This window comes from Netta rufina (genome assembly GCF_964035555.1).
Source record: "Netta rufina genome assembly, chromosome: 18".
Taxonomy (NCBI): Eukaryota; Metazoa; Chordata; class Aves; order Anseriformes; family Anatidae; genus Netta; species Netta rufina.
Window position 1 is genome coordinate 12,168,646 of NC_140142.1, and position 15,000 is coordinate 12,183,645.

The window sequence follows — 15,000 nt, forward strand, 5'->3', positions numbered from 1 at the left end:
TTCGGGGGGCGGCATTTTCCGGCAGGCCGCGGGTAGACTTGGCGGTCCGTCGGAGCGAAGCGCGCCTCCGCCTCCCCGGCTACGCTCTACACGGCAGTCCAAGGGAGGCTCGCGCCTCTGTGCCGCCTACAGCCGGCACACGGGCTCGCCTGCTCGCCAACGGGCTGTGCCGCTTCGGCTCCTCGCCTTGACGCCACGCTACACCTGGCGGATCGGGGCTGGGGGGGGGAGGGGGAGGAAGAGGGGAGGGGATTCACCTGTCCACTTCACCACGACGAGGACCGTAGAGCTGGCGGCCGTCAGCTAACGGCGGCTGCCTACGCGCTTTCCTGGAGCCCTTCGCTTTCTTCCCCCACCCTTCTTTTTGGTTCCGTTCTGCTTTCTCATTCCTTTCTTCATCGATTCGTTGGCTGAACGATCGATCCATCGATTCCTTGATTCATTCACTCACTCATTCACTCACTCATTCACTCACTCATTCACTCACTCATTCATTCACTCATTCACTCACTCATTCACTCACTCATTCATTCATTCATTCATTCATTCATTCATTCATTCATTCATTCATTCATTCATTCATTCACAAATACACCTCTTCTCGTTCCCTCCCTTCCCCCCTTCTCCCCGTTGCCACGCCGCTCTTCCCCAGTAGCCGGCCGAGAAGCAGGGCAGAGCTCAAGATCGCCGCGAGGCGGGGAAGCGCCGTGCAGATGGACGGGGCTGCGGGCGGCGGACAGCCTCTGCCCTCGCGAGCCCGCGAGCCCGAGCCGAAGCGCAACCCCGAAGCCGACTCCGAGCCCGATCCGCCCCGGCCGCGGAGCCGACCGTCGCAGGAGGCGAGGCAGCTCCCGCCTGCCCGCCTTTGCGGGGGCCCCGGACGGGGCCCGCCCGGGGAGAAAAACGCTGGAGGCGGGCGCGAGCTCGTCGCTCTGCTCCCTCCCGCGCCATCTAGCTGCCCGCCGGCCGGGACGCGGGCTCGGCGGGAGCCTGACGACCAGCCGGCTTGAAGCTCCGTGCCCGGAATAATGCGTACCCCTCTCGCCTACGTGTGGCGCCGGCTTCCCGCCGAGCGGAGCGGAGCGGAGCGGCCGGCGACGAGCTAGGAGGATTGCCCCTCCCGCCGCCCCCCCGCCCGACGGCTCGGCGGGGCTGCGGCGCGACGGGCGGGGGAGAGGGGGGGAGAAGAGCCGGCGCCGCTCGAGAAGCCGAGAGCGCGGCCGCGCGCGGCCCCTGGCCGCATCGGGCTGCCGCTCGCTCTGCCGTCAGGGGCTCTGGCTCGCCTGCGAGCCACCCGTGCGACTCTGCGTGGCTGGGCGTGTGTCGCCGCACTCAGCGATCCGTGCGAAACGAGGCGAAGCGAAGGCGTGCAACGGAAAGGCGGAGCGCTGCCAGCCAAAGCCAGGCCAAGCGGCGCCGGGAAAAGCAAAGCGAAGCGGAGGAGGAACGGCAAAGCGGAGCGAGGCGGAGCAGACGAAGGAAAAGCAAACGAGTGCCACGAACGCGACGCCAAGCAAAACTCAGCGCTTCCACGAAAAGCAAAGCGAAGCAGGGCCGGCAAAAGCAAAGCAAAGGGGAGGAACTGGCGGCCGGTCTCCCGCGGGCTCCGTGGCTCTGGCGGCGGGTAGACGTGGCGGCCGGAGTCTGAGAGCGAACGCTTTCTCCGCACGCTTTGTACGACCTCTCGTCTCCCCGCCGACAAGCGGGACCCGTGCTTTCTTGTTGCTGCTGCTGCTGCTGCTGCTGCTGCTGCTGCTGGTGTTTTTTTTTTTTTTTTTTTTCCCCTTTTTCTTTTTAAAAGCGTGAACGATTCGAATGAATGGCGCCTCCCACCCGTTCCCCTGCACGCGAGAGGCGTGTGGATAGACCTGGCGGGCCGCCGGAGGGAAGCGTGCGGGCACGCGCGCGTCTGTGCACGCGTGCGTGTGGCCGTGTAGACGAGGCAGCCGGGCCGCTCTCGAGCAGTGGCCGTGATGGCTAGAGCAATGGCCGTGACGGCGGGGTAGACCTGACGGCTCCACGAGGCGGGAGGGGGCGGGGGGAGAGAGCGGGCAGGAGGAGGGAGAAGTAGACCTGGTGGCTCCACGGGGCGGGAGGGGGCAGGGGGAGAGCGGGCAGGAGGAGGAGGGAGAAGTAGACCTGGTGGCTCCACGGGGCGGGAGGGGGCAGGGGGAGAGCGGGCAGGAGGAGGAGGGAGAAGTAGACCTGGTGGCTCCACGAGGCTGGAGGGGGCGGGGGGAGAGAGCGGGCAGGAGGAGGGAGAAGTAGACCTGGTGGCTCCACGAGGCTGGAGGGGGCGGGGGGAGAGAGCGGGCAGGAGGAGGAGGGAGAAGTAGACCTGGTGGCTCCACGGGGCGGGAGGGGGCGGGGGGAGAGCGCGGGGAGGGAGAAGTAGACCTGGTGGCTCCACGGGGCGGGAGGGGGCGGGGGGAGAGAGCGGGCAGGAGGAGGGAGAAGTAGACCTGGTGGCTCCACGGGGCGGGAGGGGGCGGGGGGAGAGAGCGGGCAGGAGGAGGGAGAAGTAGACCTGGTGGCTCCACGGGGCGGGAGGGGGCGGGGGGAGAGCGGGGAGGAGGAGGGAGAAGTAGACCTGGTGGCTCCACGGGGCCCGGAGGGTGGGAGGGACGGGTAGACGTGGCGGCCTGCATCTGACAGCGGCCGTCTACGCACTTCAATGGCCACCTCCGCCCCCTCCCCACTTCTCCCTCCCTCTCCTCCGCCCTTTGCAGCCTTTGCAGTGGACGGGGCGGGGCGGGGCGCCGGCGCCGGTCGGGAAGGCGAGGTCGGGAAGGCGGCCCCGGACCCCGGCTGCTTCGGGCCGCCGCTCGCTCTGACGTCAGAGGCTCTTGCTCGGCCGCCAGAGGCTCGCCACCTGTGCCGCTCAGTGCGGCTGACTGCCTGGCCGCTTTGCTTTAGCCGCTTTGGAAAATAACTACTCTTATCTTTATGTTTATTATTAGTTAGTTCTGCTGCCTGTTTTCCGCTGTAGCTTCAGGAATCGTGTCATTCCTTACCGTCTTTCAAAACCTCCCCCACCGCCCTAGTCCTCAGCTCCCCCTCATCCCCCCCCCCCCCCCCCCCCCCGCCTCCTCAGGCAAACGGCAGTTGAGCTCAGGTGGCGGCTCCCCAGTCAGCAGGGGTCCTGGAATAGACTTGGCTGGGTGGCCGACCCCCGCACCCCCACTTGCCAGCTGCGAAGGGACGGTTGGCGGGCTGTGGGGAGGCCGAAGTAGGTGACCCAGCGTTCCTGTGTGTGTAAACGCATCAAAAGAGCAAAAAAGCAAAGCGGAGTAGGAACGGCAAAGCAGAGCAAAGAAAAGGAAATCGGTGCCGGCAATACAAACCGAAACCCCCCAAGAAAGATGCAGCTCTAAGGAAAGCATGTCGAAGCAGGTGCAGGAAAAGCAAAGCTGGAAAGAGCGACGAAAAGTAAAGCGAGGAAAAGGAAAGCAAAGCAAAACGAACCCAAATCATTGGGAATCGTGTAATGTCGCTTATCGTCCTAAAAAACCTCACCCAAGCCCGTCCCCAGACGAACAGCAGCAGCGGAACCCACCTGGCGGCTCGCCGGACAGCGGGGGATGAGGAATAGACCATGCTGGGTGGGTGGCCAGGCTTCCTGTCGCCACCCTCCAGCTCCCGGGGGACAGTCGTCGGGCTGCGGGGAGGGAGGCCACGGTGTGCGCCTGAGGCTTTATGCGTTCATAAATACACCGATCGACTCATCGCCCAAATCGGTGCGACGGTCTGCAAAAGAAGCCTACCTAGCACGGCAAAGCAGAGCTGAGCAATGCAACGCAAAGCAGAGCGAGACAAAGCAAAGCCCTGCTAGGGAAAAGAAAGAGGCAAAAGGAAAAGCAAAGCCAAGAAGGGCCGGGAAAAGCAAAACCAAGCAGGGCAAGAAAAACCAAAGCAGAAGAGGTCCAGGAAAAGAAAAGTGGTGTCACCAATACAAAGTAAAGCAAAGCAAAGCAAGGCAGGGCCAGCAAAAGCAAAACAAAGAAGGGTGGGGAAAAAAAAAAAAAAAAAAAAAAAACTAAGCTAAGGATTTCCTGGGGGGTGGGGGAAAGAAAAGTGGTGTCTTGAATACAACGTCAAGCAAAACAAAGCGAGGCAGGGCCAGCAAAAGCAAAACAAAGAAAGGCGAGAAAAACCAAAGCAAAAGAGGTCCAGGAAAAGAAAAGTGGTGTCTTGAATACAACGTCAAGCAAAACAAAGCGAGGCAGGACCAGCAAAAGCAAAGCAAAGAAGGGCGAGAAAAACCAAAGCAAAGGAGGTCCAGGGAAAGAAAAGCGGTGTCACGAATACAAAGTCAAGCAAAACGAAACAAAGCGAGGCCAGGAAAAGCAAAGCACGGTCAAGAAGAGAAAATCCAAAGTAAAACAGGGCCAGGAAAAGCGAAGCAGTGCCTTGAATACAAAGCGAAGCGAAGCAACGCAGGGCCAGGGAAAGCAAAGCAAAGCAAAACGGTGCTGCCAAAACAAAATGCGGAGTTAACTTAGCGTCAGTCGAAATCGCACCCCCCACCCAGCCCAGAGGAAAAGGGGCCCGTTGCTGGCTTACGGGGAGCTGGGCGTTTGAGAAGGCCAGGGTGTGGCAGCGGCCCCCGGTTGCCTCGGGCCACCTCTCGCTCTCGCTCTGACATCAGAGGCTCCTGCTCGGCCGCGAACGGCTCCCCACCTGTGCCACTCAGTTTGGCTGGCTGCCTGGCTGCTTTGCTTTAGCCGCTTATCATTATATAAATTATTATTATTATTATTATTATTATTATTATTATTATTATTATTGATGCTATTATTATATACTACTAAAAAGTTATTAGAAATAAAAGTATTAAATAGTAATAGAAATAAATATCATTAAAACGTAATAAAAATAGTAGTAGTAGGAATAATAATAGTCTTCTCCGTCTGTTTCCCCCTTTAGTTTTAGGAATCGAGTAGTTATTTATTGTTGTTCTCAACCCACACCCCTCCCCAGACGAATAGCAACGGAGCCCACCTGCTGGCTCTCCGGACAACGGTGGGCAACAAAATAGACCTGGCCCGGTAGCCAGATCCCTGTCCCTGCCCGCCAGCTCCGAGGGGACGGCTGCCGGGCTGCGGGCCGGCTAACTTTTCTGTGTGTTCACAAACAAGTTTCATGAACTTCTTTATGCATTCATAAAGACAGCAAAGCTAAGGAAAGGAGCACAGGGAAAAGCAAAGCGGTGCCACGAAAGGGAAAGCCAAGGAAAGAAAGCACTTTGAGGCAAAGCAAAGCACAGCGAGGCTAAGAAAGGTCCAGAAGAGCAGAGAAGGTAAAGCAAAGCACTGACAGGAATACGAAGCAAAGAAATAAAAAATAAAGCCTGACCGCACAAGTAAAAACGTAGCAGGCTCAGGAAAGAAAAAGCAAAACAAAGCAAAGCAAAGCAAAGGAAAGTAGCACAAGGAAATGCAAAGTATTTCCGGGAGAGAAAAAGCAAAGCAATCTGAGGCAAGAGCAGCAGAGGAAAGGAGGTATGGAAAAGCAAAACTGTGCCAGCAAGAGCAAAGCAAAGCGGAGCAAGGCAAAACAAAGAGAAGCAGAGTGAACGTAGCGAGCCGGCGGCCAGCCCTCCTTTGGGTTCCAAGTGTCTGTGGGGGGGAGACCGGAGGGCTCCATTTTGTGTACAGGTGGCAGCCAGACTTGGACAGTGGCTGTACCCTGATCGCCCACTCCTCAGCCTTCTTCACAGCTCCTAGTCCACCGTGACGTTTTATATATCTCTACCTATTTTGCTGTTGTTGTTGTTGTTGTTGTTGTTGTGGATTTCTTCCACCGTAGTTGTGGGAATCATGTAGTTCCTTACTGTCTTTGAGAACCTCACACACACAACTAGCAGTGTGGCCCACCTGGCAGCTCGCGGCATGGCTGGGGACACAGAACGGACCGTGTTGGGCGGCCAGGCCTGCTGCCCCCACGCGCCGGTTCCGAGGGGACAGTGGCTGAGCTGCGGGGAGGCCAAGTTCTGTGTCTGACGGTTTATGCGTTCATAAATATACCAATCGACTCAGCAGCAAAATCAGTGAGACGGTCTCCAAAGGAAGCCTAGCACGGCACAGGAGAGGAGGGCAATGTGGATGAAAGCTGAGCGAGACAAGGAAAAGCCCTGCTAGGCATAGGGAAAAGCAGTGACAACCAGGGCCTGGAAAAGCAAAGCACGGCCTGTAAAAACACATCAGATAGGTCCAAAAGGAAAACAAATCACGCAAGGAACATGAAAAAAAAAGGTAAATTAAAAAATAAAAAAATAAATAAATAAAAGATGAAAGGCAAAGCAAAGCAAAGCAGAGCAAAGCCAAGCTAAACAAAGGAAAAAATGGCCTGATAAAGCAAACGAAAGCAAGGCCAGGGAAGGCAAAGCAGAGCTAAGGAAAGTAGCAAAAGAAAAAGCAAAGTAGTGCCAGGAATACAAAGTAAAGCAAAACAAAGGTAAGCATGGCTGGAAAATGGAAGTGAGAGCAGGAGCAAGTGAGGCAAAAGAGAGCAAGGCAAAGGTAAAAAAAGGCAAGCATGGCCCCGTAAAGCAAAGCAAAGCATAACCAGGGAAGACAAAGCAAGCAAATGAAAGCAAAGCACTTTGAGGCGAGGCAAAACACAGCAGGGGTAGGAAAGGCAGAGCAGTGCCAGGTCTATAAAGCAAAGCTAAACCAAGGAAAGCATGGCCAGGGAAGGGAAAGCTGAGCAAGGAAAAGCAAAGCAAAGGAAAGTAGCACAAGGAAATGCAGAGTATTTCCAGGAGAGAAAGAGCAAAACACTCTGAGGCAAAGCCGGGGCAAGAACAGCAGAGGAAAGGAGGTATGGAAAAGCAAAACTGTGCCAGCAAGAGCAAAGCAAAGCGGAGCAAGGCAAAACAAAGAGAAGCAAAGCGAACGTAGCGAGCTGGCGGCCAGCCCTCCTTTGGGTTCCAGGTGTCTGTGGGGGGGAGACCGGAGGGCTCCATGTTGTGTGCAGGTAGCAGCCAGACTTGGACAGTGGTTGTATCCTGATCGCCCACTCCTCAGCCTTCTTCACAGCTCCTAGTCCACTGTGACACCCGGCAAGAATCATGTCTTGCTTTAGCTGGTTTTATATATCTATATACATTTTGTTGTTGTTGTTGTTGTGGATTTCTTCCACCGTAGTTGTGGGAATCACGTAGTTACTTATTCTCGTTGAAATCCTCACTGAACACTATCACCACACGAGTAGCAGTTAGGGGTCCCCTGGGCGGCTCGCCGCATGGCTGGGGACACAGAATGGATCGTGTCGGGTGGCCAGGCCTGCTGCACCCAGCCTCCAGTTCTGAGGGGACAGTGGCTGGGCTGTGGGGAGGCCAAGTTCTGTGTCTGACGGTTTATGCGTTCATAAATATACCAATCGACTCAGCAGCAAAATCAGTGAGACTGTCTCCAAAGGAAGCCTAGCACGGCACAGGAGAGGAGGGCAATGTGGATGAAAGCTGAGCGAGACAAGGAAAAGCCCTGCTAGGCATAGGGAAAAGCAGTGACAGCCAGGGCCTGGAAAAGCAAAGCACGGCCTGTAAAAACACATCAGATAGGTCCAAAAGGAAAACAAATCATGCAAGGAACATGAAAAAAAAAAAGTAAATTAAAAAATAAATAAAAAAATAAATAAAAGATGAAAGGCAAAGCAAAGCAAAGCAGAGCAAAGCCAAGCTAAACAAAGGAAAAAATGGCCTGATAAAGCAAACGAAAGCAAGGCCAGGGAAGGCAAAGCAGAGCTAAGGAAAGTAGCAAAAGGAAAAGCAAAGCATAACCAGGAAATGCAAAGCAAGCAAATGAAAGCAAAGCACTTTGAGGCAAGGCAAAGCACAGCACGGGTAGGAAAGGCAGAGCAGTGCCAGGTCTATAAAGCAAAGCTAAACCAAGGAAAGCGTGGCCAGGGAAGGGAAAGCTGAGCAAGTCAAAGCAGAGCAAGGGAACGTAGCACAAGGAAAAGCAAAGCATTTTCAGGAAAGCAAAAGCAAAGCAGTCTGAGGCAAAGCCGGGGCAAGAACAGCAGAGGAAAGGAGGTATGGGAAAGCAAAACTGTGCCAGCAAGAGCAAAGCAAAGCAGAGCAAGGCAAAACAGAGAGAAGCAAAGCAAACGTAAGGAGCTTGCGGCTAGCTCAGTAAAACCAGTGGGACAGTCTCAAAGAAACCTAGCACAGCACAGGGCAGCAGAGCATTGCGGATAAAAGCTGAGCAAGACAGAGGAAAACCCTGCTAAGGAAAAGCCTTGCTAGGCATAGGGAAAAGCAGTGACAACCAGGGCCTGGAAAAGGAAAGCACGGCCTGTAAAAACACATCAGATAGGTCCAAAAGGAAAACAAAAGAATGTAATGAGCATTTAAAGAAAAATAAATCAATAAATAATAATAATAATAAAAAAAATAGATGCAAAGCATGTCCAGAAAAGGCAAAACATAGCAAGGCAAAGCAGAGCAGAGCAAAGCTAAACAAAGGCAAGCATGGCCCTATACAGCAAAACAAAGCACGGCCAGGGAAGGCAAAGCTGAGCAAAGGAAAGTAGCAGCAGGAAAAGCAAAGCAGTGCCAGGAAAGAGAAAGAAGTGAAAATAAATAAATAAATAAATAATGAACCAAAAAAAAAAAAAAAAACAGCAATAAAAAGCACAACAAAGCGAAAAAGTTTGAGGTAAGACAAATCAGAGCAGGGTTAAGAGAAGCTAAGCAGAGCAGAGAAGGAAAAGCAAAGCAATGCCAGGAATACAAAGCAAAGCAAAGCAAAGCAAAGCAAAGCAAAGCAAAGCAAAGCAAAGCAAAGCACAGCACAGCATGGCCAGGTAAGGCAAAGCAGAACAAAAGAAAGTAGCAAAAGGAAAAGCAAAGCAGTGCCAGGAGTACAAAGTAAAGCAAAACAAAGGTAAGCATGGCCGGAAAATGGAAGTGAGAGCAGGAGCAGGTGAGGCAAAAGAGAGCAAGGCAAAGGTAAAAAAAGGCAAGCGTGGCCCCGTAAAGCAAAACAAAGCACGGCCAAGGAAGGCAAAGCTGAGTAAAGGAAAGTAGCAGCAGGAAAAGCAAAGCATAACCAGGGAAGACAAAGCAAACAAAGGAAAGCAAAGCAGTTTGAGGCAAGGCAAAGCACAGCACGGGTAGGAAAAGCAAAGCGGTGCCAGGTCTGTAAACCAAAGCTAAACCAAGGAAAGCATGGCCTGATAAAGTAAAGGAAAGCATGGCCAGGGAAGGCAAAGCAGAGCAAGGAAAAGCAAAGCAAAGGAAAGTAGCACAAGGAAATGCAAAGCATTTCCAGGAGAGAAAGAGCAAAACACTCTGAGGCAAAGCAGGGGCAGGAACAGCAGAGGAAAGGAGGTATGGGAAAGCAAAACTGTGCCAGCAAGAGCAAAGCAAAGCGGAGCAAGGCAAAACAAAGAGAAGCAAAGCGAACGTAGCGAGCTGGCGGCCAGCCCTCCTTTGGGTTCCAGGTGTCTGTGGGGGGGAGACCGGAGGGCTCCATTTTGTGTGCAGGTGGCAGCCAGACTTGGACAGTGGCTGTACCCTGATCGCCCACTCCTCAGCCTTCTTCACAGCTCCTAGTCCACCGTGACGTTTTATATATCTCTACCTATTTTGCTGTTGTTGTTGTTGTTGCGGATTTCTTCCACCGTAGTTGTGGGAATCATGTAGTTCCTTACTGTCTTTGAGAACCTCACCCACACAACTAGCAGTGCGGCCCACCCAAGCCAGCTCGCCGCATGGCTGGGGACACAGAACGGACCATGTTGGGCGGCCAGGCCTGCTGCCCCCACGCGCCGGTTCCGAGGGGACAGTGGCTGGGCTGCGGGGAGGCCAAGTTCTGTGTCTGACGGTTTATGCGTTCATAAATTTACCAATCGACTCAGCAGCAAAATCAGTGAGACGGTCTCCAAAGGAAGCCTAGCACGGCACAGCAGAGCAGAGCAATGCGGATGAAAGCTGAGCGAGACAAGGAAAAGCCCTGCTAGGCATAGGGAAAAGCAGTGACAACCAGGGCCTGGAAAAGCAAAGCACGGCCTGTAAAAACACATCAGATAGGTCCAAAAGGAAAACAAATCATGCAAGGAACATGAAAAAAAAAGTAAATTAAAAAATAAATAAAAAAATAAATAAAAGATGAAAGGCAAAGCAAAGCAAAGCAGAGCAAAGCCAAGCTAAACAAAGGAAAAAATGGCCTGATAAAGCAAACGAAAGCAAGGCCAGGGAAGGCAAAGCAGAGCTAAGGAAAGTAGCAAAAGGAAAAGCAAAGCATAACCAGGAAATGCAAAGCAAGCAAATGAAAGCAAAGCACTTTGAGGCAAGGCAAAGCACAGCACGGGTAGGAAAGGCAGAGCAGTGCCAGGTCTATAAAGCAAAGCTAAACCAAGGAAAGCGTGGCCAGGGAAGGGAAAGCTGAGCAAGTCAAAGCAGAGCAAGGGAACGTAGCACAAGGAAAAGCAAAGCATTTTCAGGAAAGCAAAAGCAAAGCAGTCTGAGGCAAAGCCGGGGCAAGAACAGCAGAGGAAAGGAGGTATGGGAAAGCAAAACTGTGCCAGCAAGAGCAAAGCAAAGCAGAGCAAGGCAAAACAGAGAGAAGCAAAGCAAACGTAAGGAGCTTGCGCCTAGCTCAGTAAAACCAGTGGGACAGTCTCAAAGAAACCTAGCACAGCACAGGGCAGCAGAGCATTGCGGATAAAAGCTGAGCAAGACAGAGGAAAACCCTGCTAAGGAAAAGCCTTGCTAGGCATAGGGAAAAGCAGTGACAACCAGGGCCTGGAAAAGGAAAGCACGGCCTGTAAAAACACATCAGATAGGTCCAAAAGGAAAACAAAAGAATGTAATGAGCATTTAAAGAAAAATAAATCAATAAATAATAATAATAATAAAAAAAATAGATGCAAAGCATGTCCAGAAAAGGCAAAACATAGCAAGGCAAAGCAGAGCAGAGCAAAGCTAAACAAAGGCAAGCATGGCCCTATAAAGCAAAACAAAGCACGGCCAGGGAAGGCAAAGCTGAGCAAAGGAAAGTAGCAGCAGGAAAAGCAAAGCATAACCAGGGAAGACAAAGCAAACAAAGGAAAGCAAAGCACTTTGAGGCAAGGCAAAGCACAGCACGGGTAGGAAAAGCAAAGCGGTGCCAGGTCTGTAAACCAAAGCTAAACCAAGGAAAGCATGGCCTGATAAAGCAAAGGAAAGCATGGCCAGGGAAGGCAAAGCAGAGCAAGGAAAAGCAAAGCAAAGGAAAGTAGCACAAGGAAATGCAAAGCATTTCCAGGAGAGAAAGAGCAAAACACTCTGAGGCAAAGCAGGGGCAGGAACAGCAGAGGAAAGGAGGTATGGGAAAGCAAAACTGTGCCAGCAAGAGCAAAGCAAAGCGGAGCAAGGCAAAACAAAGAGAAGCAAAGCGAACGTAGCGAGCTGGCGGCCAGCCCTCCTTTGGGTTCCAGGTGTCTGTGGGGGGGAGACCGGAGGGCTCCATTTTGTGTACAGGTGGCAGCCAGACTTGGACAGTGGCTGTACCCTGATCGCCCACTCCTCAGCCTTCTTCACAGCTCCTAGTCCACTGTGACACCCGGCAAGAACCATGTCTTGCTTTAGCTGGTTTTATATATCTATATACATTTTGTTGTTGTTGTTGTTGTGGATTTCTTCCACCGTAGTTGTGGGAATCACGTAGTTCCTTACTGTCTTTGAGAACCTCACACACACAACTAGCAGTGTGGCCCACCTGGCAGCTCGCGGCATGCCTAGGGACAAAGTATGGACCGTGTCGGGCGGCCAGGCCTGCTGCCCCCACGCGCCAGTTCCGAGGGGACAGTGGCTGGGCTGCGGGGAGGCCAAGTTCCGTGTCTGACGGTTTATGCGTTCATAAATTTACCAATCGACTCAGCAGCAAAATCAGTGAGACGGTCTCCAAAGGAAGCCTAGCACGGCACAGCAGAGCAGAGCAATGCGGATGAAAGCTGAGCAAGACAAAGCATAGCCCTGCTAGGGAAAAGCCCTGCTAGGCATAGGGAAAAGCAATGACATCCAGCGCCTGGAAAAGCAAAGCGCGGCCTCTAAAAACACATTAAAAAGGTCCAAAAGGAAAACAAAAGAATGCAATGAACAATTAAAAAAAAATGCAAAACGTGTCCAGAAAAGGCAAAACATAGCAAGGCAAAGCAGAGCAAAGGAAAGCTAAAGAAAGGAAAAAATGGCCTGATACAGCAAACGAAAGCAAGGCCAGGGAAGGCAAAGCAGAGCTAAGGAAAGTAGCAAAAGGAAAAGCAAAGCATTTTCAGGAAAGCAGAAGCAAAGCAATGTGAGGCAAAGCTGGGGCAAGAACAGCAGAGGAAAGGAGGTATGGGAAAGCAAAACCGTGCCAGCAAGAGCAAAGCAAAGCAGAGCTAGGACAAAACAAAGAGAAGCAAAGCGAACGTAGCGAGCTGGCGGCCAGCCCTCCTTTGGGTTCCAAGTGCCTGTTGGGGGGAGACCGGAGGGCTCTCATGTTGTGTGCAGGTGGCAGCCAGACTTGGACAGTGGCTGTACCCTGATCGCCCTCTCCCCAGCCTCCTTCACATCTCCTGGTGCACCGTGACGTTGGGCAAGAACCGTGTCTTGCTTTAGCTGTTTATTTCTTTATTGTTGCCTTTCTTGCAGCGTAGTTGTGGGAATCATGTTGTTACTCCCAGAAAAGACCGTGCTGGGTGTGCAGGCCTGCTGCCCCCTCGTGCCAGTTGCGAGGGAACGGTCGCTGGGCTGCGGGGAGGCCAAGTTCTGTGTCTGACGGTTTCTGCGTTCGTAATTATAGCGATCGACTCGTCATCAAAATCCGCGGGACGGTCTCCGAGAGGAGCCCAGCACGGCACAGGAGAGCAGAGCAATGCGGATGAAAGCCGAGCAAGGCAAGGCAGAGCCCTGCTAGGGAAACGACGGCGGGGTTGGTTCCCGGCCGGCAGGTGTTCCCCGCCTCGGGGCGCCGCGGGCGCCTCGTCTAAGCGCTGCGGACAGCAGCCGTCAGGTCTACCCGGGCGCGGTCGCCATGTTTGCTTAGCCGGCGGCGACCTGTAGGGGTCGCTGCAGGTCCGGCCGCGAGAACGGCGTCGGGGTCTGCCCGGCAGCGACGGGCGCGCGGGCGCGAGCGCGTTTGCGAGGGCTCCCGTCCGCGGGTCGGTCGAGCGGTTCCCGAGCGGGTCCGATCGCGCGGAAAGCGTCGGAAATTCCCGGAAAGGTGCGAAAAAGCCCGAAAAGGCTGGAAAAGTGCCGGAAGGGCCCGCTCGAGAAGCGAAGGAAGGCGGGCCGGCGCTGTCGGTTCCCGGCCGGCGGGTCTCCCCGTGTCCCCCTGAGGTTGCCAGGTCTACCGTGTGCCCCCCGTTGCCGCCACGTCTCCCCGTGTCCTCCTGCGGCCGCCAGGTGTCCCGGGGCTCTCCTGCGGCCGCCAGGTCTCCCCGCGTCCTGCCGAGGTTGCCAGGTCTACCGCATCCCCCCGTCGCCTCGTCTGCCGATCCTCCCGCGGCCGCCTGGTGTCCCCGCGTCCTCCCGCGGCCGCCTGGTCTCCCCGTAGCTTCCTGCGGCCGCCAGGTCTACCCTGCCGCGGTCGCCATGTTTGCTTAGCCGGCGGCGACCTGTAGGGGTCGCTGCAGGTCCGGCCGCGAGAACGGCGTCGGGGTCTGCCCGGCAGCGACGGGAGCGCGCGCGCGCGCGCGTTTGCGAAGGCGCACGTCCGCGGGTCGGTCGAGCGGTTCCCGAGCGGGTCCGATCGCGCGGAAAGCGTCGGAAATTCCCGGAAAGGTGCGAAAAAGCCCGAAAAGGCTGGAAAAGTGCCGGAAGGGCCCGCTCGAGAAGCGAAGGAAGGCGGGCCGGCGCTGTCGGTTCCCGGCCGGCGGGTCTCCCCGTGTCCCCCTGAGGTTGCCAGGTCTACCCTCGCGGAGGAAATAGCCGCCGGTCGGGCAGAGGGAACGGCGGCCAGGTCTACCGCGTGTCCGACGGGACTTGGAAGCCCGCCGTGGGGCTGGAGGTAGACTAGCAGGTCGTGGCACGGCTCGGAAGGTGTGGTAGGCGTCGCTGTTTCTCTGTGCCTCCAGTTAGGTCGAGGTAAAAGTCGGTTGCGCTCGGCTGCCTCGCCGCGGTAGGCTGGAAAAGGACGTCCGCCGTTTGTGAGGCAATGACTTTTGTGTCCGTCTATAGGAGAGAGTGAGGACTCTGCTCCGCCAGCGGTGCCGAGCGAGCGCTTGGGGCTTGGAGAGCCGGCGCGCGAGAAGGGGGCGCGCGGCGTCGGCGGTGGCGTCGGCTCGGGCGTGGGTTGTGTGGAGCGGTAGCCGCCAGCGGCTTGCCGAGCCAGCTACCCTCCCCGCCGGCGAGCGAGAAGCGGTCTCGCGCGTGCGAGTCGCCGGAGAAGCAGCAGCGAGCCGCGAGCTCAGGGCTGTGGAGAGAGAGAGCGGCCAGAAGCCGGCGGGCGGTCCGCCGGCGGCCGAAGGCGTCCGTCCGGGGGCGTCCCCGGCTGCTTGTTGTGGGTCCCGGAGGCTCGGAAGGCGAAGGAGGGGGGGACCCCGCGGATTGGCACGGCCGAGGCGGCGGCGCCTCCGGCTCCCGACGATGCACCTCACGTCACCCGCACGCAGGAGCCCGTCGAGGCGTTCCTCGGGCACGTCGGAGAGGCTTCCCGGCGGGTCGGTTCCTGTCAGGGCCGATGTTCAGGTCGGTGCGAGCACCTCTTGCGGACGTTGCTCCAGCACACCCGCACGCATGCACGCGATGCTGTTGGCGTTTTTTTTTTTTTTTTCTTCCGATCGATGAGGCCATTCGGGTCGCGTCGGAGAGGGCCCCCGGCGGGCCGGCTCTTCCGCGCTCCCCTGTCCCGGGGCAGCCGCGGCGGTGTCCGGTGTTCAGGCACGGGCGGTCTCCTGTCCAGCTCGCTTCCCGTCGCAGGTGAGGCGCTGCCTCGCTCGGGGCGAGAGCGGCGGCGGCGGCGGCGTTTAGGGCGCGTGCCCTCGTCGCTTGGTGGGTGCTCCGTCCGTCGTTCTCGTCGCCGAACGAAG